Source organism: Vicugna pacos, chromosome 16, assembly GCF_048564905.1.
Source record: "Vicugna pacos chromosome 16, VicPac4, whole genome shotgun sequence".
Taxonomy (NCBI): Eukaryota; Metazoa; Chordata; class Mammalia; order Artiodactyla; family Camelidae; genus Vicugna; species Vicugna pacos.
In genome coordinates, this window is record NC_133002.1 from 3,729,305 (window position 1) to 3,752,969 (window position 23,665).

At 36.6% G+C, this 23,665-nt stretch overlaps 2 long non-coding RNA genes and 1 pseudogene across 5 annotated transcripts in view; 1 reads left to right on the forward strand and 2 right to left on the reverse strand.

Annotated features, from left to right (window-relative positions):
- LOC107034924 (uncharacterized) overlaps nucleotides 1-23,665 on the forward strand; it is a 131,386-nt gene that overhangs the window by 35,067 nt on the left and 72,654 nt on the right. The window contains exon 3 of one of the 3 annotated variants that reach the window (XR_012060170.1): nucleotides 16,694-16,733. The exons of the other annotated variants lie outside the window; for them this stretch is intronic. This is a non-coding gene — a long non-coding RNA (uncharacterized lncRNA). The remainder of the gene's footprint in view (nucleotides 1-16,693; nucleotides 16,734-23,665) is intronic. 3 annotated transcript variants of the gene reach the window in all.
- LOC102543288 (serine/arginine-rich splicing factor 3 pseudogene) lies at nucleotides 4,299-4,938 on the reverse strand (annotated as a pseudogene).
- Nucleotides 11,636-23,182, reverse strand: LOC140686392 (uncharacterized). 2 transcript variants are annotated; one of them, XR_012060173.1, is made up of 3 exons: nucleotides 22,978-23,182; nucleotides 15,294-15,357; nucleotides 11,636-12,052 (listed from the first exon to the last, which is right to left on the reverse strand). It is a non-coding gene; the product is annotated as an uncharacterized lncRNA (long non-coding RNA). The 2 variants fall into 2 exon arrangements; XR_012060172.1 differs by lacking the exon at nucleotides 22,978-23,182 and adding an exon at nucleotides 22,864-22,971.

Genomic DNA, 23,665 nt, shown 5'->3' on the forward strand with positions numbered 1-23,665 from the left:
CTACTTATTCAAGAATATTCATCATAGCATTACATAAAATAGCAGAAATTTGGAAATAACCGAATGTCACACAATAGGAGGTTGGCTAAGTAAATTATGAAACACTTATGTAATGAAATGCTAAGCGACTATAAAACGTGAGGTAGATTTATACTGACATCAACAGATGTTTAACATACCTTAAATGGGAAAAAAAGCAAATTAAAAAGCAGAATTATAATCTCATTTTATTAAAATAACAAAAAAACCCTCTTTATATAATAGATAAAACCACACATGTGTGATAAGGAAAGAATGTAATATTATGAGTGTTTTCCTTTGCTGCTCCTGCCCCCCCCAAGCTTTCTAAAGAGGAAAGATCCTTTATTTACTTGACTAATTAGCCAACTGTGAGATTAGTTTGACCAAAACTGGAAAAGCCTTCAGACTGCTTTATTTGTGAAAAGAAAAGGGAAACATGAAAGATAGGGAAGAGGAAGGAGGTCTGAGAAAAGGTGGCTGTGTATGAGTTTGGGGAAAGAGATGGAATGAGAAAGCAGTTTTGTGAGGTGGAGGTAAACTAAGGTGAACACTTGGGAAGTTTTATAATGGCATGCAATGTAATTTTCATATTATTCATTTTCTCGGAGATGTATGAAGGCTTTCTATTGCTCTCCAGTGCTTTTGGAGTTGGTATTGTGTTTTTTAAACACAGATAGATGCTGATATCATATATGGATAGAAAAAAAATTGTGAAAAAAATACATACCAAATTACTAGTAGTGGTAATCTCTGGGGAGATAATTTTATGGGGGAACTTTCATTTTCTTCATTGTGTATTTCTGTAAGGTTTGAATGTTCTGAAATGAGCATGCATTCCCTTAGTTAATAGGAAGCAAATGGTAGAACTATGGGATTTGTTCCTTTATTTCGGGGCAAAAGGCTAAAGTAGTGAAGTAAAAATGACTTAATTTTACCCACTGCTTTTAGATCAAAGCTTTCTCATTGATAATACTAAAATAGCCAGCTTCCTTTATTTTTAATTTTTTTATCGAGGTATAGTTGATATACAGTATTACATGTGTCAAGTGTACAACATAGTGATTCACAATTTTTAAAGACCATGCTCCATGTACAGTTATTATAAAATATTGGCTATATTCCCTGTGCTGTACAATATATCCTTGTCAGCTGCCTTTATTTTTGAAGGCATTGAATAAACTTAATTTTTGTTACACATAGTCACTCATGTATAGTAGCACTTGGGATTGTCAGCTGTGTAAGGTATGGGTATGTGTGTGTGTACGCATAGCCACATACTGTTGAACACTTTTAACAACTTTAATTCATAAGCCTTTTGCAGACAGTTTCAATGACTGCTTGCTTATATATAATGTTTTTCTTCTTTCTAAAATAGTCTATTTTGTAGAGAAATTTCGGGTTCACAGCAAAATTGAGAGGAAGACAGAGATTTCCCATGTACTCCCTGCCCCCACACATACATAGCCTTCTCCATTACTAATATCCCCCACCAGAGTGATGCATTTGTTACAATTGATGATCTTACATTGACACATCCTTATCATCTAGAGTTCATAATTTACAGTAGGATTCACTCTTGGTGTTTCACATTCTATGAGTTTGGACAAATATACAGTAGTAAAGAAATATATAATAATATATAGCCACCATTATGGTGTCATACAAAGTAGTTTCACTGCCCTAAAAATCCCCTGTGCTCATACTAATCATCCTCTTTCTTCTGGCAAAAACTGATCTTTTTTACCATCTTAATAGTTATATTTTTTCCAGAATGTCATGTAGTTGAAATGGTATAGTACGTAGCTTTCCCAGATTGGCTTCTTTCATTTAGTACTATGTGTTTAAGTTTCCTCCATGTTTTTCATGGCTTGATAGCTCATTTCTTTTTAGTGTTGAATACTGTTCCATTGTCTGGATGTACCACAGTTTATTTATCCATTTACCTGCTGAAGGGCATCTTGGTTCCTTCCAAGTTCTGGCAATTATGAGTAAAGCTGCGATAAACGTCCATGTGCAGGCTTTTTGTGGACTTAACACATAAAAATCCTTTGGGTAAGTACTAGGAGCATAATTGCTGGATTAGTATGGTATAAGTATCTTTAGTTTTTTTAGAAACTGCCAAACTGTCTTCAAAGTGGCTGTACCATTTTACAGTTTAAACAGCAGTGAATGAGAGTTCCTGTTGCTCCATGTCCTTGCCAGCATTTGGTGTTGTGAGAGTTTTGGCCATTCTATTAGGTGTGTAGTGATATCATATTGTTGTTTTAATTTGCATTTCCCTGATGACATATGATGTGGAGCATCTTTTCATATGCGTATGTGCCATCCTATAGTTCTTCGTTGGTGAGGTGTCTGTTAAGATCTTTGGCCCATTTTTAAATCAAGTTGTTTGTTTTCTTATTGTTGAATTTTAAGACTTTATATTTTGGATAACAGTCCTTTATCTGGTATGTTTTTTTGCAAATATTTTCTCTCCATGTATGGGTTGTCTTTTTATTCTCTTGACAGTGTCTTTTGCAGAGCAGAAATTTTTAAGTTTAATGAAGTCCACCTTATCAATTTTTTCTTTCTTGGATTGTGCCTTTGTTATTGTAACTAAAAAGTCACCACCAAACCCAAGGTTATGTAGGTTTTCTCCTGTGTTATCTTCCAGGAATTTTATAGTTTTGCATTTTACATTTAGGTCTGTGGTCCATTTTGAGTCAATTTTGTGAAGGCTGTAGGGTCTTTGTCTAGGTTCATTTTTTTGCATGTGGATGTCTAGTCATTCTAGCACCATTTATTAAAAAGATTTGTCTTTTGTCCAATGTATTGCTTTTACTTCTTTGTCAAAGATCAGCTGACTATATTTATATGGAGCTATGTCTGGACTCTGTTTTCTGTTCTATTGATCTATTTGTTTGTTCTTTTGTAAATACCACAGTCTTGCTTACTGTAGCTGTATAGTGAGTTTTGAAGTCAGGTAGTGTTGGTCCTCCAACAGTGTCCTTCTCTTTTAATATTTAGTTGGCTATTCTGGGTATTTTTCCTCTCCATATAAACTAAAGAACTTGTCAGTACCCACAAAATAATTTTCTAGGGCTTTGATTGGGATTGATTGGATCATAGATTTAGTTGGGAAGAACTGACATCTTGAAAAGACTGAGTATGTCTATCCATGAACATGGAATATCTCTTCATTTATTTAGTTATTTGGTTTTTTCATCAGAGTTTTAAGATTTTCCTTATGTATGTAATTTTCTGTGTTGCAAATTGACCTTAGAAATTGTAACAAATTGTTCACTCTATTTACATTGTAGGTCACGATTCAAATAAGGTATGGGAACACAGATCTAGAAAGCAATACTAAGGAGCTGTCCAGTTTTCTTGTTTGAAAAGGCACATCTTCTGGACATTCATTTTTTTTTTGCACAATTATGCTAATATTGTATTGTCAAAAGCACTTTATAAGAAAATATAAATATGGCTTCCAATAGGAATGTTATACCTGGACTTGGTACCGAGCTCTCAGATTTTACTTTTGCAAGGAAAAACAGGCTTTCAGGCTCAACAACAATTTGTAAGCAAAACTTTAATCCCAAGGATTGTCACAAGACATTACAAATGACAGCATGAAAAAAATCTTGCACAGTAACTCAAAAGTTCAGCTCTAAAATGTACCCTTAAACTGGCAGGACACTGGTATCTTGAATAGTCTCAAATTTCCCAGTAAAGAATGTTATGAAAAGCTATATATTCATATACAGCAATCACATAAGGAACTTATGACCTAAAGCAAAGGTAAACTAACTTTCTTGAAACTTAAGATTCTATACCACTGGACAACCTCTTGTCCAGTGTGAAGACTGGTGAGATTTTAAAATCTTTAATCTAGCTTAATGGTGCAGCTTTAATATTTACCTGCTGGCTTTTATTCAGAGCAGCTTTTAGACTGCTTGTTCAACTACAGCTGCATACCATATCCCAGCTGTGGAAAGTCTTTTCACTTTTTGCCAGTTTTGTTTCTGTAATATTAATCACACTTTAGCTGGGGAGCTAGAGGTTATTATCAGTCTGTGTAAGACTAAAAGCAAATTCAGTTTTGCATAAGGAAACATTGTAAAGTAACAATTCTTGGTATTACATGCCTCATATGATCCATTTCAAACCATAGAGAATTACATCTTTATGTGTCACTGTTCCAAGAGACAGACAAATGTGAACAGCTAAAACATCTTAAAAACGCATCAAGCTTATGAAGTCTCAAACCAAACTTGAATTTTTTGTACATACTCCTGTCAAATGCGGTTATTTCCTGTACGCCACTCCTCTTGCAAACTGGTCTTCTGCTTGCTTTCGTTTGACCTAGATCGGCTAGGAGACTTAGAGAAAGAGAGGGTTGGCTTATGATTTCTTTCCCAAGACAGCGATCTCTCTCTTCTATCTCTAGAACAGGACCTGCTCCGGCTGCGAGAGAAGCTTCTTGGAGATCTCTCTTTCAGATCTGCGACGGGGTGGAGGACTCCTCCGATAATCATCTCGAGGGCGACGACCCCAAGAGGGAGGTGGGCCACGATTTTGACTTCTGTTTTCACCGTTGGACAGTTCCACCCTTACTTGGCAGCCACGTAGTGTTCTCCCATCTAGCTCTCGGGCAGCATCCGCTGCATCTCGGGGATCTTCAGACGCAACAAAAGCAAAGCCGGGAGGGTTTCTAGCAACCCAAATACTTCGGAGTGGTCCATAATAGCCAACAGCTCGTTCCACTTCAGTCTTGTTGCCATTGTTTCCGAAATTACCTACATAAACTTTACAGTCCAATGGACAGGAATCACGATGCATTTCTAGATCTCTGTTACAAGCACGGAGGCTCAAATCCACACACCCTCGGCAGGGTCATCCCGCTCCCCACACGCCTGATTCTCGTAGATGCTCTCGCTGACCCGGGTCCACGAAATGGCCTGGACATTCGTCTTAATGGAGAGAGTAATAGCAAAGTTGCTAGATTCTGTCCTTACTCTACATTAAGGTAGTGTAACATGGTGGTTATTTGTAGTAGCTTTTAGTTCTTAATCGCTTAGATTCAAATCCTAGTTTTGTGACCTCAAGCAAGTTAGTTCACCTGCCTGTGCCTCAGTTTTCTCATATATGAAATGAAGATATCATAAGGTTGCTATAAAAATTAAATAAGGAAATACATACAGCGTATGTATTGCTTAGCCCCTAGTATGTAGTTTGAACTCAGTAAATGGTAGCTAGTAGTTTGCTATTGAATTTTCTTTCTCAAGAAATTTCAAGCTATGTTAGAAACAACAGATAGCGATCAGCTTTACCAAGCTGTACACTGAATTCAATTTGATGTAAATCTAGTTGTGATCATAATAAGATAGTAATGAAAAAGAGTTCTGTTTGTTTGGTATTTGTTTTTTAAATTAAGTTATGAAAGGATTTCAAAGGAGCAACAGAATCAAACATATATTTAAGTGGTGGAACAGTTCTCCCTTACACCTACTTCCCTGTAGTCATCAGCATTCCCTGCCTTGAGCAAAGGATGACACAAGTAAAAAGCTTTTGAATTAAAACTTAAAAGTTTAAAAAACCCAAGGCCTAACAAATTCAAGGTATAGAGTTCATACCATGAACAGTGGATTTAGAAAAACAGGTGGAATCAGGCTGCCTACTCCATCCTGGATTAATAGAGTGTTTATGAGCCCAGCAGGATGTGGGAACAAAGGAATGTTATTCATGAGTTTGTATGTGGAGTATGAGGCAATAGGCCTAAGAGAGAGCCTAACTCAGCAAAGGAGCCAGCAGACTCAAAGAGGACCTACAGCCAGAAGCAGGAAGGTACCCCAATACCTAGCAGGGCCCAGGTAGGAATGAACACTTGTCAGCTTGAATAGATGGCACCTAGAAGCCCCAATACCATGTCCATCCCTGGAATTTAGGTGCAGCTCAGGAAAAGGCAGGAGAAGGACATTTTGCATTCACTGAGATTAAGTTCCTGCTGTTGGGCAGAATGGGAGCTCAAAATGGGAATTAAGTGTAGTGATATAAAAACAAAGTTAAAGTTAATTTCTTGTACTTCTGAGTTAAGGTCTTAAATCTATTTTAAAAAATCTAAATAACCTTCCAATATCTTACTAGAATGTTTTGAAATATAATATCTTTCTTGGATCTGGAAAACTGTAGGCCACTTTCTAAACGTCATGACCAGGAAAAATGTGTCATTGTCCATGATGCTAAGTACATATTACATAAAAAGTAGATGTTTTAATAATACATATATAGAATTAAAACAGTTCCTTGATATATTCTCAATAAAAATATGTAGTTATATTCACTAAAAATGTGCTCCAGATTATTCATAGCAGCATTATCTGTAATAGCCAAAATCTGGAAACTAAATGCCCATCAACAGTAGAATGGAGAAATAAAATTATGGTAAGTTTAAACAGTGAAATAGTATGTAACAGTGAGAAGGAACAAGCTATCTGTGACAGCATGACTGCACTTCACAGATCTAAATTGGGTGGAAGAAACCATTCCCAAAAGTACTAATGTATTATCCCATTTATATAAAGTGTAAAAACAGGAAAAACGAATCTATCAGCAGTTAGGATAGTAGTTACCAATGGCTAGTGGTTAGAAGTGAGTCCACGTGGTACTTCTGGGGAGTTAGTAACATTCTGTTTCTTGATCTGGTTGAGGATTGCATAGATGGGTTTGTTTTGTGAAAATTCATTGAGCTGTATTTATGTGTGGCTTTTAAAAATACTGGGACTATTATGTACATGTTCTTCCTTATTGTTCAGTTTCCAGTTTATGATTTGTCAAAAGTAAATAGTCAGGTGAAAAATAAACGTTAAGCCCTGAAAATGGGATGATCAGAATTTAAAACAATTTTTTTCTTTCTGTTATATTCATAGATATTTTCTTCCACTTAAAAGATGATAAACTGCTCAAAACAGTAGAGCAATTTTGGAAGGAATTTGAAAGAAAACTACATTTTGGAATACCCAGTAGTTAAGATGATTTCCATGTATAGATTCTAAGGGGTCTAAACTTGCTTTATGAAGATGAGCTTTCTCAAACACCACCATCTAGATAATTCAGCATTCAGAACAGCAATGAAAACTTACCACTTTAAATCTGGTTGGATTGTAGATAGAGATTGTCATGTTAGATTTAGTACAACTGTAGAATTAATACTCAAAACCCCCATGCTGCACAGTTTTCCCATATGCTACATAAAAATGCTATAGAGTTTCTCACTCACAAGCTGCTATATTAGAGTGCTAACTGATTTTATGCCTTCAACTTGCTTAATGTTTTCATTTATATACAATAGAGTTTTACACCACATTGGTCAAACAACCTATTGCAAAATAATTTATAGTAAAGTTATAATAAATTTATATAAAGGATTGATTTAGCATTAATTTTCTAACTGTGGAAGTCAATGAACTATAAATCTGTAAATAAATTGGTGAAGCAAAAGACATAAATGACAAAAAATTGGTCACTGTGTTGTATATGTGCTTTTTAGATAGCTACATGGAGAAAATATATGGGAGGAAACTTCATAAAATTTAAAATTAGTAACATAAAAATAATATAATGCACAAAGAAGTAGACTATCCCAGCAAAATTGTGAAGAAAACCACCCAAGAATCTGGTTCATAATCTTGACATACTGGCATCAGAATTCAGTTAATGATTCCCTGCAAAGGAAAGCATCTTCACACTCTTGTGCTTCCAAATTTTTTTGGAGGCAGATCCATAGCACAATCTATTTAATTCTTAGAATACCATGTTTCTGTTTGTGTGCATATGTTTGAATATCTTTACTATTTAAAAGACCACACTGAAGACATCACCTTGGCAGTGTAACAGTCCAAGTCCCAAGTGGTTGTTTGAATCCCCTCTACTACATGCCTTAAACAGTCACCAGCCTGGCTTTGATCACCTGCAGTGGTAGAAGCTCACTACCTCCAATACATTTGATCCATTTCTTCTAGCCTTGACTGGTTACTTAGAGATGGTGGCAGTGTCAGTTTAGTCTCCATTTTTTTGTCAGACGAAACCTTTTTTCTAAAAAATCCTTTGAAACCCAGTCTCAGTGGTGTCAACTGGGCACAAGAGAGGCCAAGAAGGAGAGTCACTGTGTTAATGAAGATACCATCATCATTGCTTGGGGAAAAAAACATTAACTCCTTCATTTTGAGACATTTCATTGATAGTTGTGGTCTTCACTAGATACTATTAGTGTGAAAAAAGGGTCAGAGTTTTTATTTGGAAAATTATGTCATAAGGGTGTGCATTCCCATCAGGAGTCCTGAGAGCCACTCTGATTGGGCTAGGTTAGGTTTAGTTCATGTGCCCACCATTGACCCAGGGGCCAGGGGAGTGGGATGCATTAGGCCCGGTCATGTGCTCTAACTCTGGTATATCCTATCAGATCAAGGTGACTGTGACAAGGTGAGCAGTGACTCACATAGGAAAATTAGGGCTGTGGCCGGGTATACTGTGAATGTTGTGCAGGTTGTGCACTGCACAACTCCAAGGGTTACCATTCAGACAATCTGCATTGTGACTGGTGCTCCCTTGGAATGTGTGGTGCACAACCTTTGCAGCTATATGTAGTAAACCCAGCTGTGACTTGAAAAAGGAATTATTATTATTATTATTATTATTATTATTATTATTATTATTATTATTATTATGCTGTAGAGACAAATTACAAATGTCCACTGCTCTGATTAACTATATTTGCTTATCTGTTTGTTCCCAAAAGGTTTATGAGTGTACTTATGATCCTCAATATTTGGTCTAATTATATATTCTGTCTCTGCACCAGTGGTTTTCAATTCTTTTTTTCCTGCTACAACATGCACAAAGAATGATTTTCATACAAGTTCATATCTAGGTTACATAAATCCTGAAATGTGTGTTCTAAAACTCTACTCCTTTGTCATTCACTCAAGAAATCACACCTGTTATCTCTTGAGCACCATAGAAGAAGAGAGGCATGGGCCTGGTAGGGAATGTGTTAATGGTGATGGGTGAGTTCCTCCCCTCCTCATAGCAAGCCAAGTAAACTGGGAGATACTTAAAAGATCGCTTGTAAACTGTGTTTTGAGGAGTGCCTGCAAGAAGGGGTGACTGGCATTTCAGTATCCAAATGTCCACACACCTGCTTAGGTAGCACACCTGATCTATCACCTGTGCCTATCTGAGCAAGGGAAGAGTAAATAGGAGAGAAATGGAGAGACAGAGACAGGGCCTGGTGGAGCAGCCTGCATTCCCCTGGATCAGGACAAGGGTGTGAGCATTTTCCAAAGGGTGGGGAGCTGCCGAAGACAGCTACCTGTCCAAGAGAGCTCCCCGCTGGCTGAAGGCACTCCAGCAGCAAGAGGCTGAGGGAGACAGGGACAGAGGTGGCAGAAGTGAAGCTGGAACCAGACCTCTCAAGACTGGAAACAGTTGTACTGAGGCCCTGCCAGGCTTTCCAAAGAGCCCACACAGTAACCTCAGGAGGGAGTGGGCAGTTGGACACCTACCACACAGAAGACACCTGTGGCAGTCATGGTGGTGAGCTGCCCAGATCTCTGTTCAAGAAAGAACTTGCTTTCTGACTTTAGGGAGTGCAGTTAGCTGTCAGCCTCCAGCTGCGCCGTCAGGGTCAGCTGCGCCAGTTGAGTTGGGGCCTGTGCTTTCCCTGGGTACACCCTAGTCTGTGACAAAACAGCAGGGATACTAAGGCCTGGCCATTTCTGCCCAATGCAGGACTCCTCTTAATGTGCAGTCTCTTCTCCAGAGTCCCTGTTGGTTAGCTGAGACTTTGTTAGACCTGCATCACAGTCTGAAATTCTTCTTGTCAGATTCTCTTCCCCCACCCTATTCCCTATCTTTTGGCAGTATTACTCCTCAGTAACCTCTCATACTCCCAAGTCCACTGCAGCATCTCCTTGGAGAACTTGTACCGACACAGTATCCTTGACCAGTTAGCATTTACTGGAGAAATGATGATAACACTTTCATACCAAGTTAGAGAAAGAGATGTTTTCCTTTTTCAGGACCCTTCTTGCCACCACCAAAATGGTAAGGTGGGAGGGTTAACAAAACAGACTGTGCCTCCTCCTTACTCCACATTCTTCTGGCCTTTGGGTAAACCTGCTCTGGGAAGCGAGGCAGGTAGGGAAGAAATGAAGTTAAAATTAGGATTACCAGATTCAAGAAATAAAATATAGGGCGCCCAGTTAAATTTAAATTTCAGATAAATAATTTTTTAGTATACATATGTTCTAAATATCGCATATTTCTAAATGAAGTGTTTAAGTTTGAAGGTTTTACCAGGCCTAGACTTTTTTTAAGGGCTAGCCTTAATATTTAAAAGGGATCAGAATGTTATAGGATCTGCCCAGGACATTAAAGGGAAGGAGGAGATTAAGTATATCACAGTTGGGCCCCTGAGAGAAAAACAAAACAAAAAACTTTTCACATTTATATTCCCTGAGTTGAAACTTTTCAATAGACTGGTTACATACATAAGCATATAAAGTAAATCTTTCAAACACTTTCACAGTTTAATTGTGATTAGTAACAATCACTAGATGCCAGAAGGCAACAACAGTTTCTAGTGTCTTCTGGTGAAACATACTCTCAAACACACGCCAGTGGAACGTCACTTATGTAAGTCTAAGGGTGTCAAAAACTCTCCTGTACTCACGAAAACTCTTTGAGCTGACCAAAAGAAGATAAAAGATAAGAGCCTTGTCTTTTTGCTCTGCACTTGCTTGAAACTGCTGAATCTTTAACCTCAGGTGGCAAGGTTCATCCCAGCAGCTTCTAGCCATTGTTGCCTGCTGCAGGAAAAAAAATAGCTACCACACCCTCTTCTTTTACCCCTCCGCCAAGATCAGCAGCTACACAGAGCCCAGAGTGAGAGGACAGAGCTTGAAATTGCTGATGAAATGTAATTGTTCAGAGGGGGCTGTTTTTGATAAACAAGAGACTAGAAAAAAGCACAGTCAATAAACATACCTTGGACACATCATTATTGCGTTATGTATGAATTGGAGTGGGGGCGGACAATTCTAGGTTTATGGTCATTAATTAATGAATTAATTAGACAAATAGATATATCTTGATTCTTGAATTTTAATCATACCTATAAAGAGTATTTCCCTAGCATTTTGAAAAACTTATTTTAAATCAAAAGCCAATAAAATACTTAATGGCAAAAGACTGAAAGTATTTCCATTAAAAATCAGGAGGCTGCTAACTCCATTGTTGTAATGGTAATTCTGGAAGTCCTTACCACTGCAGTGACACATGAAACAGAAATAAGGCTTGTTAACAAATTATGACATGTCAATAAATGAAATACTGTATAGACACTGAAATGATGTTTCCAAAAATTTTGAAAGACAAAAAATATTATGAGTGAAAATATAGGATGTGAAACACTGTGTCTGTGGATCAAAGTTAACGTCATCAATAATTGACAAATTAGCAACATGTGCCTTCTGAGAACATAACATCAATTATATGTTTTTGCTAAAACAGTATAACTTGAACCTAATCATGAGGAAACATCAGACAGCTCCCAACCAAGGGACATTATAGAAAACTAACTGGTCTTTATTCTTCAAAAATGTCAATGTTGTGAAACATTAAGAAAGACAGAAAATTAAAAAGACATAATCAAATGCAAAGCCTGACCCAGGATTTTCTTATGTTATAAAGGACATTGTTGGGAGAATTGGCAAAACATGAGCAAGATCAGATACAGTATTGCATCAATGTTAATTTCCTGGTTTGATCATTGTGCTGTGGTTATTGCAAGAGAATTTCTTGTTTTTAGGAAATACACAATGAACTACTGCGGTGTATAGGGGAACCGTATCTCTAAGATACTCTGAAAAGTTTCAAAGACAGAAAGAAACAGAGTAAATGAAAGAGAGAAAGCGAGAGGGAAGGATCTTCACATAGAGCAAATCTGGGTAGAGGGGAGTTCTCTGGACTTTTTTGCAACTTTCCTGTAAGTCTGAAATCAAAATAAGAGAAAAAATTGTTCAGTGTGTATTTATTTAAAAGTATGTATTATAAATATGAAAAATATAGACATGCATATTATTAATATAAAATACATATTATATAAAAATATGTATTATGACTGGGAAGAAATATACCGCAATGCTATTTCTTAGTTGAATGATTTTTTGATATAACCTTTCTATGAACTGTGTATATATCTTTTTTATGATTCTTAAACAGACCCATTTATGCTGGCATTTTAATGCCTTTAAACAAATTCCCATAAAATAATTTTTTTCTAACCTCTGTTTACTTTTTGCTTATTTTCAATGTTTATGGCACTGTAATGATTAAATTAAGGTTTGTTTTTTGTCTGAAACTGAATTGAAAATGATTACCCACTTGCCTCAATCAGTCATATAAGTGCAATGAATAATGGAGAATTCTGATTTTTACCTCATGCACCCCATAGCCTTATTAGAAAGGGTAGGTTTGTAGATTTGTAATTGGGCATACAAGACCAACCTAAATAATTTATATGTGATATTCCATTAATGCAATTTTGTATACCTTTAAGTGAAGGAAATACTAGATAAGATCTATCAAATTTATGATTCTTTTATTATCAGGCATTGTATAGAGAGAGATTCTGTAAAGGCTGCATAGTACCTGGGTTCCACATAATCCAGGTTATAGATTTCACATCTGTAAATCAACAATCTGATCTTTACATGGACTCATTCCACTATATGCCTTATAATAAGTTTAAATTTGAAACTACGCAGGTTTTATGTTTTTTCAATAGAACAATAAAATCCCAGCATAAAAGTCATCAACTGAGCTTCATTCCTCTAGGCAGATTCATAATTAAGTCATCTTAGACAGGTAATTGTCCATCCCAGTGAGAGTCTGTATCATGCTCAGTAATTCATTCCTATAATGATCTTTCATTAGAAGCTTCTTTATTATGTCTAATTCAGGTATTTGCTTTTCAGTTTAATCCCACATCATCTGACTTTATAAGTCATTTAGGAACTCATCCCAGTGTAGAAGCTTATGCAATAAATATCCTTATTCTATCATCCTGATGAGAAAATATTGTTTCATTTCATATTGATCATTAATGTTATTTGCATATATTAACTTTATTTTCTTTCTTCTCTCTTATCAGAGTGTAATGATTTGCTGTTACATTGCCCATTTCATTGAAATCTGTATATGGCTCTTTGAAAAAAAATACGGTACATTTTTTGCTTTGAAAAGCAAAAAATAACCTTCATGTATTTATCTGTAATTTTTGACTATTTTAGGTTGTAGTTATTTGACCTCATACAGATGACTTACGTTAAGATACGTTATTGAAGAATCCTGAAATGTATGTAGATCTGAGAATATGATCATCCACTATCATGTCCATTGTTTCTAGTAACCTGTCATTTTACTAGTTTTTAATTGTCAGTATCTAGCATAGTACTTAGCACTAGGGGTAGAAATGAGCATGAATAATAATCTTGTCATCATGATGCATCTCCCATTCATAAAATATTCCTTAAAAAGAGGACAATGCTTATTTCTTATATGTCTGGACAGCATGGTGCCCACATTCTCCTTCCTTGTCACACTGAACATACTTGTAATTCCAGATTACCTAACTATTACATGTGAGCAAGAATGGATTCTCATCAAAGTAGGCATATCTTAGATAGGGATGAGGACATATCCAAGGTGCCAGGCACATAGGTTATGTACAATGGAGAATGTCTAGAGATGAGACTAAAAGTGCCACTTAGTGAAGGGCCTTGTGTGCCACACAGTGGAGTTTGGCTTTTGTTTTTAAGAAGGATTAGTTGAAGTATTATGCAGGGAAATTGAAGATGTATTAATGCAGATTTAGATTTTAGAAAGAGCACTCCAGAAGACAGCAGTGGAATTCGAGGGTACAGATAGAAAAATGGCAAAGGCGTGATCAAGACAATGATGCGGGAATGAAAGGAAGGGTTGGAATTGAGAATTATGAAAGGAGTAGAATAAAGAGGATTGAGTGGTTGATTAAATATGGAAGGAGATGAAAGATAAGGAATATACCCAGGTTTCTGATTTACACTTTGGGGTGAATGGTGATGCTCTATAATACTGCCTCCTTAAGTCATTCCATTCAGGGTTTCCTCACTGAATCAAACAGGATTCTTGGTCGGAAGTAATAGAGACAGACACTGGCCTATCTTAAGTAAAAAAGTAATTGTGGAAAGTGTGTGTGAGAGCGTGTTAATCATTACATAATTTCTTCCTGTCCTTTTTTACTCACTTGCTTATCAGAATAAAGACCACATTTCCCAGCCTCCCTTGCAGTTAGATCTGGCTATGTGACTAACTTCTGGCCAGTGGCATACAAGCAGAAGTAGCATGTGAAATCTCCTGGACTTATTAATGGGTGGAGGCATAAATCTCTTTCCTTTTACCCAATCATATATGTGATGGCTGGAGCTCCATTTTGGACCATGAGGAAGAAGTCCATACCTTAAGGATGGTAGAACAGGCAGCTAGAAGCATTCTGGGTTCCAAGTGATTGTAGAGCTACAATAAGCATCCTAAAATGCCTATATCCAAACTTTTATGTGAAAGAGAAATTTGAACCTTGTTTAATTGCCCATTATTTTGGTTTCTATTACATGCTACTGAATCCATATCTCAGTAACATAGGTGAGCACTGGGGACTCACTAAACGGACAGAAGGTGGGATACAAGGGAGGCACGGAGTACATAAACTCAGCACTGTGCTACTGCTGCTGGGAGCAACCTGACTCCCAGATTCCTCCAGACTTTGGTTCATGATTCAAGATGCAAAATCCTGGCAGGGAGCATTGTATTGCCTGTGTTAGGCCATGTGTCTGCTCCCTAGGGGCACTAAAGGGCAGCTGGAGAAAGGATCTGGCTCTTTATTTCCATAGAGAGCCTCAGCAGTGGGAGGTGTGTGCCAGGGGTGGTCGGCACATGAACAAAACACGCAACATAGGATTCCCTCCAAGGGAAGACTGAGCTGCTGATAGGAAGAGGGATGGGAAGTATGCTGGACAGCCAAAACCCCCAGCAAATATCCACTACACTCAACTCTCCTTATCGCTGCTGAATCAAGGCATATTAAGAAAGGCTATTATGATTTTTTTTAACTTTCCTATTTCAGTGGATCCATTTTGCCACAAAACATTGCAGTTTCTTTCACAATACCCTTACTTTAAGTGGCACACACTTACCATTTTTTCTGAATTCTGTTGCAAGCAGATTCACAGGCTTCTTATAGTACTCATATGCTCAACCCTTTTTTTTGGCAATAGCAGCATGAAAAATAATGGCAACATTGTATAATAGCTACAATCAAATTTCTATTTTTAGATACTCAAACTACTTAAGAACAGTTAGGAGATGGTATGTGTAAAACAAATTCTTAGCAACTCAGAAGTTACTAGTGTTCTTTCAAAAGTCAGCATCAGTCTTGGCAATCTTGAATTTTTTTCAGCTTTGTTGAGATGTAATTGACATAGAACATTGTGTAATTGTAATATGTGCACCCTGTTGATATAATATATTTATATGTTGTAAAATGATTACTACAGTAGGGTAGTTAACATTTCTACCTCCCATGATTACAATTTCTTTTTTGTGATGAGCAAATTTAAGATCTACTCTCTCAGCAAATTTCAAGTATATTATACAGTACTGTTACCTATAATCACCATGCTGTACATTAGATCCTCATATCCACTTACATATCTTACAAGTGGAAGTTTGTACCCTTTACCAACATCTCCCCATTTCTTCTACCCCTAGCCTCTGGCAACTGCTGTTCTACTCTCCACTTCTATGAGTTCAGCTTTTTAAGATTCCATTTATAACTGAGATCATACAGTATTTGCCTTTCTCCGTCTGACTTATTTCACTTAGCATAATGCCTTCAAGTTCCATCTGTGTTAATGCAAATGGTAGGCTTTCCTTCTGTCTCATAGCTGAATAATATTCTATTGTATATATATATATACACGCACTAAATCATATTTAGCCGTTCATCCATTAATGGACACTTTGCTTGTTTCCATCTTGGCTATTGTGAATAATGCTGCAATAAACACAGGAGTGCAGATTTCTCTTCTATATCCTGATTTCATTTCCTTTGGGTATATACCCAGAAGTAGAATTGCTGGGTCGTAAGGTAGTTCTACTTTTTTTCCCCACATGTTTTTTGTTTTTGTTTTTTGTGGATTTTTTTTTTTGGTAGTTTTACTTTTATTTTTTTGAGGAAACTTCATACTGTTTTCCATAGTGATTCCAATTTACATTCCTGTCAATAGTGCACAAGTGTTCCTTTTTTCTCTCTGTTTTTGACATACCTTTTTTTTTTGTCTTTTTGATGATAAGCATTCTAACAGGTATGAGGTGGTATCTCATTGTGTTTTTTGATTTGCATTTCTTCAATGGTTAGTGATGTTTTGCATCTTTTCATGTACTATTAGCCATTTGTAAGATTTCTTTTGAAAAATGTCTATTCAGGATCCCTGCCCTTTTTTATTGAAGTATAGTTGATTTACAATGTTGTTAGTTTCTGGTGTACAGTGTAGTGGTTCAGTTATACATATATATGTATTCTTTTTCATTATAGGTTATTACAAGATATTGGATATGGTTCCCTGTGTTATACAGTAAGACCTTGTTATTTATCTTCTATTTTATACATAGCCAGTATATACAAATTCCAAGCTCCTAATTTATCCCTCCCCCTCCCTTTCCCCTTTGGAAACCATAAGTTGTTTTCTATATCTGTGACTCTGTTTCTGTTTTGTAAATAAGTTCATTTGTGTCTTTTTTTTTAGATTCCACATGTAAGTGATAACATATGATGTTTATCTTTCTCTGTCTTACTTCACTTAGTATGATAATCTCTAGGTCCATCCATGTTGCTGCAAATGGCATTATTTTATTCTTTTTTATGGCTTAATGGTATTCATTGTATGTATATACACCACAACGTCTTTATCCAGTCATCTGTTGATAGACATTTAGGTTGCTTCCATGTCTTGGGTATTGTTAATAGTACTGCTATGAACATTGGGGTGCATGTATCTTTTCAAATTAGAGTTTTCTCTGGATATATGCCCAGGAGTGGGATTATTGGGTCATATGGTTACTGTATTTTTAGCTTTTTAAGGACTCTCCATGTTGTTTTCCATAGTGACTTCACCAAATTATATTTCCACCAATAGTGTAGGAAGGTTCCCTTCTCTCCACACCCTCTCCAGCACTTATCATTTCTGGACTTTTTAATGTTAGCCATTCTGACTGGTGTGAGGTGATACCTCATTGTGGTTTTGATTTATATTTCTCTGATAATTAGTGAAATTGAACATTTTTTCATGTGTAGACATTACTTCTTTAAATAAGCTTTCTACTTCTTTCTCCTTCTCTTCTCTTTCTGGAACCCCAGTAGTTTTTCAAATTGTTTTTGATGGTATTCTATGGATCATGTAGAATTTCTTCACTCTTTTTCATTCTTTTGTCATTGGTCTCCTCTGACTGGATAATTTTTAAAATTCTGTCTTCTAATTTACAGATTCTTTTTTCTATTTGATCTCTCCTGATGTTGGTGCTCTCTGTTACATGTTTTCATTTCATTCATTGTACTCTTTAGCTCCAGAATTTCTGTTTGGTTCTTTTTGAAATTTCAGTCTCTTTGTTAAAGCTCCTATTTTGTTCATGTTGAATTATTTGCGTTTTCTTGTAGCTCACTGAGCTTTCTTAAAACAGCTGTTTTGAATTCTTTATTGGGTAAATCTCAAGATCTCCATGTATTTGGGATCGCTTACTGGAAGATTATTGTGATCCTTTTGTTGTATCATGTTTCCTTGATTTTTCATATTCCTTGAAGTCTTATGTTGCTATCTTCATATTTGAACTAGCAGTTACCTCCTCCAGTCTCTACTAACTACCTTCTTTATTGTGTCTAAACTTGGAATTTTTTTGCTCCAGTTGTATGCTGAAACTTATCTGCTGGAAACCTGGAGTTCCACAAAGACTCTCTTATTTATGACTAATTGTCTACAACAGTGTTTTCCAGGGGTTCCCAGCCAAGAGGGGCTGGAGTCAGTTCGTAGGCAACTGCAGGGTCCACATCTGGGACTGTGGTCTGTATGTCTATTACGTGAAGCACTGGTGGGTGAGACTCTTCCAGATCCTTTGGCATATGGTGCTGAATCCCATAGTTTCCACAAAGGCATTTTTGTCTGAAGATGGATGCCAAATTGTGGTTGAGGAAGAGGGACATCTTATTCAGTCATGTTTCTGATGTCACTCCTCTGGCAATCTTGTGTTTTAACTTGATAGTTTTATTGCATTTCAGAAAAAAAAATCACAGAGAATTCAACCTCCTAATTTATTTTTAAAAATCTTAATCATGTCCTCCTTAACAGGAAGACTATCAGGTGGGCCCAAAATACAGTTGTTGAAAATGAGTATTATTTGAAATTAGCTCAGTCTCATTCCTGTTCTATTGCAGTTACCTGGCAGTTTATGGAAAACGATTCTTTCCTTTTTTTTTTTTTTTTTTGGTAGAGGGAGGTAATTTGGTTTGTTTGTTTATTTATTTATTCTTAGAGGCGATACTGGAGATTGAACCCAGGACCTCATGTACACTAAGCATGTGCTCTTCCACTGAGTTATACCCTCCCCCCGCCAAAATGATTCTTAATACCTTTTTTTTAATGAGCAAAAGTAAAGATTTATTCCAATGAATTTTACAAAAACAACTCCATAAGAAAAGAACAGATTAGTATTCCTAGTACAAGAAGAACATGTTTAAAAAAACAAACTTTGACATTCACGTGATACCTGTTTTCTTAAAGCCTTCCAAATTAGTAATATTGGCTGACATGCCAACAATTTATAAATAAGCCTTATGTTGCACAAAATTAAGAAATTATTCACAGTCACACCAAATAAAACATCTACTTTTATAACTCTAGCACTTTCATAAAAGTCCTTCACAAAGATAGGAAAAAACTTTCCTCCCTTCCTCCCTACTTCTCTTCCTTCTTCCCTCCCTCCTTTTCTTCTTTCCTTCCTTTCCCCCTTCCTTCCTTCCTCCTTCCCTCTTAATCAAATTTGGCTTGAATAGTGAAACATTATGGTTTACACCATTTCTAATGAAAACTCATGTGCCTTGTTGGAGTGTGATTTTTTTTAAATAATTGTTTACCATGATAATGAAAAATGTAAAGTGTGTGGAAATTTGCCCTACAATCACTTCCTGAAGATCTGATATATGTTTGCATTTTATGTTCTGTTATGTAATCATTGCTGCTTTAATCAGTGGCTCCAACTTGACACAAGATCCTGTTAGACAAGCTTTTCTCATTGAAGAGCACGACATTACAAAGCTGACAACAAACTGGTATTTTTTTAATGGGTTTCATAAAATATTGTCAGATTATTCACCATAAGCAAAATTTACGTCACTTGTGACATGGAGTACCAAATGTGTCTCTCCATAAAAATGGATTTAGAATTTTAATAGGTAGTACATGCACATTATATAAAATTAAAAACATATAAAAAGGTATACCATGAAAAGTCTCCTGCATCCCTGTTACCCTGCCATCTAACTCCCCTTCCGGAAAACAGTTTCATGTGTGTCTTTGCAGATATAATTCACGCATATGGTAACGTATTAAAAATATTCTCTTGATTTATGTAAGTAAACCATACTAAATACAGAGACTTTCCCCTCCTTTTTTTTTTTACCTTAACAGTATGCCTAGGAAATGTTTCACATTCATTGTGGTGAATTAAAGATGGCTACAAAAACATTTATTATTTTCCCATAGAGTTGACTTCTTCTTCCCTTGAATTTGTGTGGCTCTGAGAATGCTTACCTAGTAGAATGTGGCAGAATTAACAGTGTACCAATTCCAGGCTGAGACTTTAAAAGCAGCCTCTGTTTCTATGTTCTTGGAATATTTGCTCTTGGAATGTGTGTTCTGGGGCAATGCAACCATGGTGTCAGAGTCCAAGTACCATCAAATCATGATATTGTAAGGCCAAGTTAGTGCTATGGAGAGGCTGCATGGAGAGAAAGAGAGAAAAGGAGCAGACAAGAGAGAGCGATTGAGAGAAAGAGAAATGTTGATTGATTTGTTTTTGGCTAGTTCTCATTTACTCCATCTGTCCCAACTAAGACACAAGCATGTGAGTGAAGAAGCCATATCTTGGACATGCAACCCAGTCAAGCCTTCAGATGACTCCAGTCTTAGCTCCTATCTTATTACAATCTCATGAAAGACTCCAAGAGAGAATTGTACAGCTGAGCAAACCAACCTGCCAAATTATGAGAAATTATACATTATTGTTTTAAGTCACTAAGTTTTGAGGTGGATTATTTTACAGCAATAGGTAATAGAAATATTTGTTTATGTGGAGCCTTTTCTTTCTCTCTTAATGGCTAGATAATACTGTTTTAAAAATATATATCACAATTTAAACTCCAGTGTTTTGCTATTAATAAAACAATAGTGCAGTGAATATCTGTATAACTATGTTATATTGCATGGTGAAGATATATCCATAGGACAGATTCCTAGAAGTGGATTTTGGTTCAAAGGGTTTGTGCATGTGTAATTTTCTTAGATAAAGTTCACAGTAGTTCCATAGAGTTATGCCAGTTTTCATTCCCTTCTAAAATGTCTGAGAATGTTCTTTTCACATCACGCCAATGTAGTATGTAATCCACTTGTTTGCTTTTTTGCCAATCTTCTAGGTGAAAAATGGAAAAATAATTGTAGTTTAAATGTGCATTTTTTTAATGAGAGAATTGGAGCATTCTTTTCAAACTTTTGAGTCATTCATATTTCCTTTTCTGTCATCTTTCTCTGCTAGATTGCTAGTCTTTGTTTTTATTGATCTGTTAGAGCAGTCGGATGGTAGAGATACATAAGACAAGGTATGGGGAAAGGGGCAGAGAGCTTCCATGCTGTCTGAGCATGCCAGTCTCTCTAAATCTCCAAGCGTTCACCAACCTGGAAGCTCTCTGAACCCATAGTTTTGGGTTTTTATGGAGGCCTCATTACATTGGCATACTGATTAAATCATTGGCCATAGGTGATTCAACTTGGTCTCCAGCTTCTCCCCTTCCTTGGAGGTCAAGGGGGTGGGATTGAAAGTTCCAGGCCTCCAGTCACATGGTTGGTTCCCTTGGCAGCCAGCCTCTATCCTTATGTGATTTCCAAAAGTCACCTCATTAACATAAACTCGGGTATGGTGATTTCTTTCGAATATCAAAAGACCTTTATTGCTCTTTCACTTAGGAAATTCCAACAGTTTTAGAGCCCTGTGCCAGGAACTGGGGCAAAAACCGAATATATATATTTTGCTATATATCACAATATCAGATGATAATATTAAAAGAGTTTGATGCCTGAATAACTGAACAAATTATAGCCTTAGATTTGCACATTTTTACTATCATTTTTAAATGTTTCTAATTTTTAGTTCTGAATTTAGTATCAAAATTCTGAATTCCAAGAAGATAGTGGCAAGTAATAGCAATAATAATGTCATTAATGTCAGTGTATTTTTCTTAAATTCTGGTGATCTGGTTATAATTTGTTAACAAGTTTATTTGGCATATTTAGTTTCATCCTGATTTTTTCATTTATTTTTTTCCCCTTAATATGGAGAATAAATATTTTAAGTCAGTATGAAAGGAAATAAACCATTGATGTGAGAAATGGGCATTTGTTGGCAACAGTACAGAAATAATGATGTTTTGTTAAATATCATATTCACCACTTACTATAAACTTTATTAGTAACTTATTTGATTGATTATGGGTCAGCGGATGGTAAAATAGTTTAAAATCTATAATTGTAAAATGATCCAGGGAGACAAAATCAGTTAAGATATCTGTTTTAGAGAGTCATCATCTCATATGTTGTTCAATAAAATAGAAGTTTGGTCTGGAAAAAAACATTTAATTATTTAAAACAATATATGCAAACAATGAAAAAAAATCCGATAGATTGTTAGATTCCATATGGCAAGGTGCTGGTTTGCATAGTTTCCAAAACTCTACACATTGAAGACTCGAGCAAGCAGATGCTTTATATATCCTGGGATAGTTCTGTCGCCAAGTGTTTCTTTCACATCTGTCCCTTCATTTCCATTTTCAATGATACCATCCTATTTCAGCTCCTTATGTCTTCTTCCACAGTCTATGGTAATAATCTTTTAATTGGTCTCTCTTTCTTGGAGCTTCCCCATTTCTGACATTTTTTTCCTACAGAACTCCAGATTAATCTTAATATGATTCTCTTCAGTTGTTCTTCATAACCTCTTGAGCTTTTCAGCTAAGCATTCAAAACCCACTGTGAATTCTAGCCTCACTCCCTGTCAGGCCTAATAACTCGTGTCTCCTGAGGACTTAGAGGCCTGGGAGTGGAAACAATGGACTCACCCTGACAGAAATAAACAATATTCTCCTAGCTCAGCCCCACCCCTAGTGCTGCAAAGACCCCTGTTACTTCTTTGGCTCTTTTCCCTTATCCTTGGCTCTATTGTTTTTCACTAGGGTTGTCTACTGAGGTCTCCACATCCTGATGAGCCCCTTAATAAAATAATGACACTAAAGAGTGACCATTTCACAATGTGTACAAATATTGAATCATTATGTCGTATACCTGAAACTAATATAATGTTATATGTTAATTTTACCTCAATTGAAAAAAAGTACCACTAAAGATTACTATGAACCAGACACTGGATCACCATGTTCACATATGTTACCTGAACAAATCCTCAACATTCTGTGGAGTAGGTACCCATAGGATCTAGTAAGTGTCAATGCCAAGATAAAGCCCAGGAAGGCCAGTTCCAAAAGCCAAGCTCTCAGCCACCAACCTATGAGGTCATCTTCTGATGTCACCATGCACCATTGAGGATGACGACTTCCACGTGCTTCTGAGCTGTCTTCTCCGCTTCCACCTCATAGTACTGCTCTCCCTACTTAGAAGCCAATGGTTCTGATGTCACCAGAGCCTCAGGCCTGGACCTGCACCATTCAAACCACTGGTGAGCAGGAATTTTTGATGTGTCAAAGCTGCATTCTGTCTTCCGGAACTCTCCTAGTGTCATAGCCCTGTGGGGTCTCTACCCAGGTAGGCAGAATACATTCTCACCCTTTGAGCTATGCTGTGGTACCAAGGTACCTAGGCTGTCCCTATGACCATCTTGTTTCCCTGGATTCTTTCAGAGATTTTAGTGAACATAGATTTTTCCACTTTAAGCTTTGGATCCCCCCCACCCCGACCTGGCTCCTAAATGTGGGTTCTTGGACTGAATGAGGAGATCTAATGTGAACAGAGGCCATTGGGATGAACTCAAAATCACTTCCTCCAACACTAGGGGGCTGGGATGGGAGGGAGAATCATTTTTCACTGAATGCCTCTTTGAACTGTTAGACTATGTCTTCCTTTTTCAGTTAACAAAATCTAGTTAAAAACAAGCAATTATAGAAAATTCAAACTCCCCTTCCCTTAATCCCCCATGATTTAGTTATTAGGCAGAGTGTGTGTAATGTTTTTCCCAG